The sequence below is a fragment of the Bison bison genome, unplaced genomic scaffold (assembly GCF_000754665.1).
Source record: "Bison bison bison isolate TAMUID 2011002044 unplaced genomic scaffold, Bison_UMD1.0 scf7180017864527, whole genome shotgun sequence".
NCBI classification, from domain to species: Eukaryota; Metazoa; Chordata; class Mammalia; order Artiodactyla; family Bovidae; genus Bison; species Bison bison.
The window spans coordinates 11,184,160-11,187,937 of record NW_011495078.1 but is presented as its reverse complement, the minus strand read 5'-3'; positions in this window follow the sequence as shown (position 1 = coordinate 11,187,937).

Genomic DNA, 3,778 nt, shown 5'->3' with positions numbered 1-3,778 from the left:
CCATTTTACAGATGAGGAAAATGAGGCTCAGAGAAGTTAAGCAATTTAAGGCCACACAGCCGTAGACAAAGATCTAAGGCTGCTTCTGATAAGTTTGATTACAAGGCGGTTGCAGCCGGGGCTGGCGATTAAGGAGGTGGCCAAGATGTCACCCAGATCTGAGGAACACAAAGGACTTGATGCTGCTGTTCCTGGGGTGGGTAGAGCGCCTGCAGCTGTGGCTGGTGGTGGCTGAGTGTGGCGACCACCCTGGGTGTTGCCCAGGCTCACGGGGCACTGATTTCTGATCTGATCTGTGCCCGCCCAAGGAAAGCAGGGGAGTGCCCCTATCTCATCTCTGTGGTTTGCTCGTCTGTGTTCCATGAACAACTTCAGCCCCAAGCATAAGCGGAGAGACGCCACGCGGCTCAGTTCCGGGTACAGCCACCCCGGGGGGAAGGGGCCGGGGTCTGGAAAGCCAACGCCTTTTATCCTTTTATTTCTTTAATGATGGAGGAGGAAAAGGATGGGGAGTGGTTACAGATGTATTCCTTTCTTCTTCCTTTGCAAAATCCATTTAATTGTTGATCCACTTCTAGACGCTTAAATAACCTATTTATTCCCTCATGTGCAGCGAATGTCCGCACTACACTGAACTTCCAGAAGCAGCTAGGGTTACAACAGCAACAGAAGCCCTCCTTCTGGAGAGTGGACAGATGAGCAGGCAGGTGACCTCGGACACAACCAAGAGAATGAGTTCAGGTTACTAAGGCAGTGGTCACCAGCCTGTTGGGGACCAGGGACCGGTTTCATGGAAGACAATTTGTCCGCAGACTGGGGTGGGGGGGATGGTTTCAGGATGATTCCAGTGCATTACATTTGCTGTGAACTTTATTTGGAATCTAATGCCGAGGCTGATCTGATGGGAGCGGCAGAGGATGAGACGGTTGGGTGGCATCACTAATGCAATGGACTTGAGTTTGAGCAAGCTCCGGGAGATAGTGAAGGACAGGGCAGCCTGGCATGCTGCAGTCCCTGGGATCGCAAAGAGTCCGACACGACTGAGCGGCTGAACAACAACAACCGATCCACAGCGGGGAGGTTGGGGACCCCTGTGCTAAGGGACCATGTGAGGAGGTGCTGGTCCCCAGTCTGGAGTAACCAGGAAGGTTTCCCAGAGATGAATGCTGAGGATGTGGGAGGAACCTTTCCTCTACCCTCTAGGTTCATCCAGCTGCCCTAAGATTTAAACTGACATGAGGCTCATTAACAGGAGAAAATAAACATTTTCATTCTTACGGACAGGAATCCCACATACACAAGAGGGTCAGAGACCGAGAGGGAAAATGAGGTCTGTGTGCCATCCCGAGCTGAGAGTTGAGGTTGGGGCCTGCGGCTTTCCAAGGATGGGAGGGTCCCTCCCAGGATGATAAGAAGAAGAGCGGACGCTGGGCAGGTGTTTGCCCTGACACACAGATGGGGGGCCACTTTGGTGACACTTATCTCTGGTACTCTTTCCTGGGAAAAAGCCCCAATTTCAACTCTTCTGAGTAGTAAGGTAGTTTCTTGTGAACCCCCAGGGTCTCAAGTACCTTTAGCTCAAAATAATCCCCATGCAAAAGTGACATATTTGGGGGAGGCGCATTCTGAACCCCCATATTATGCACAGCATCTATGTAAGACGTTAAAGACAAGAGTAAAGCAGGCACCCTGTATGCTCCCTGGCCTCTCCCGTGTGTCCACTGGAGGTGAAAGGTACTTGGTAACTGATTACTAAGGACAGGACCCATGGGAGGGGCTGCTATTCCATACCCATCTGTCACAGCTCCTATTGGCTCATCTTCCCACCTCATCCAAAGCCTTCTTCCTACAAGGATTCACTGAGCATCTACTTGGTACCCTGTGCTAGCCACTGGGGTGCAGATGCAGCATGGTCCCTGACATCGCCACACCTACAGGAGGCTTTAGTCTCAGTGGTGACTGTTGCCGTGGAATTAAAAGACGCTTGCTCCTGGGAAGAAAAACTATGACTAACCTAGATAGTGTATTAAAAAGCAGAGACATCATTTTACTAACAAAGGTCCGTCTTGTCAAAACTATGGTTTTTCCAGTAGTCATGTATGGGTGTGACAGTTGGGCTATAAAGAAGGCTGAATGCCGAAGAATTGATGCTTTGAATGAACTGTGGTGTTGGAGAAGACTCTTGAGAGTCCCTTGGACTGCAAGGAGATCAAACCACCCAATTCTAAAGGAAACCAATCCTGAATATTCATTGGAAGGACTGACATTGAAGCTGAAGCTCCAATACTTTGGCCACCTGATGCGGAGAGCCAACTCATTGGAAAAGACCCTAATGCTGGGAAAGGTTGAGGGCGGGAGGAAAAGGGGACAATAGAGGATGACATGGTTGGATGGCATCACTGACTTAGTGGACATGAGTTTGAGTGAACTCAGGAAGATAGTGGAGAATAAGGAAGCCTGGCGTACTGCAGTCCATGGGGTTGCAAAGAGTCCGACATGAGTGAGCAACTTAACAAGAAGCCTGAGTGGGAAGGGGTGGTGACTCAGACCCACAGGTGACTGAGAACCCCGTGGTGCTGGATGTGGGTGTGAGGATCCATGCCTTCTGTCCCCATCCCCCCCACCTGACATCACAGAGTCACAGACAGAGGAACTCAACAGCGTCTCCCACCCAGGCCACCTATTTTGCAGATGAGCGAGCGAGAGTGGGAGAGGTGGATTGAGCCATCTGCGGTCACACAGGGAGCTACAGCCGGTGTCAAAGCCCAGCTCGGCCTGCAGCCTCTCAGGCAAATGCTCTTCAGGAAGAAGAGGGCAGGGTGCCTCTCACTTCACAAAACACAAACGGGGAATGCAGGCCAACCCGCAGCTAACTGGAACCCACCATATTTTCTCTTCCCCGTGCTTTTCTTCAGAAGGAAACCTCAATTTAATTGAATTATTTCTCCTTTCTCTCTTTCAATCACTATTGTTATTTACGCACATTTCACACTCCAGGTGCTGGGCTGGGTGCACTCGGTCATCCATGAGAAAAACCCTCCTTGCTTCAGGCTGTGGGAATGAGGCCCCTGTGGCTGCATGTTAACCAAGAATGCAGGGGAAATGCCAAAAGGGTGGGTCAGGCAAGGAAGACAGCTTGCAAAGATTTCACAAGAAAATGCCCCCAGGAGAGACTTAGTCAGAAAAGCAACTCCTGGGGAGATCCCTGGGGTGTACTCAACCCTGATCAATCTCTACCTGCAGTCCTACTGTGTGATCTGAAATCATTGATGAGCCTGTGGACAAGAAAGCACAGAAGCAACAAAATTAGATGACATTGTTATCACTGTGTGAGGCTGTCTCCTAGACCAACACTCTGCCAGCAGGATGAAGACACTGTCCTTCATGGAAGCAACCTAGATGTCCATCAACAGATGAATGGATAAAGAAGTTGTGGTACACATATACAATGGAGTATTCAGTTCAGTTCAGTTCAGTTCAGCCACTCAGTCGTGTCCGACTCTTTGCGACCCCATGAATCGCAGCACGCCAGGCCTCCCTGTCCATCACCAACTCCCAGAGTTTACTCAAATTCATGTCCATCAAGCCAGTGATGCCATCCAGCCATCTCACCCTCTGTCATCCCCTTCCCTCCTGCCCCCAATCCCTCCCAGTGTCAGAGTCTTTTCTAATGAGTCAACTCTTCGCATGAGGTGGCCAAAGTACTGCAGTTTCAGCTTTAGCATCATTCCTTCCAAAGAAATCCCAGGGCTGATCTTCAGAATGGACTGGCTGGATC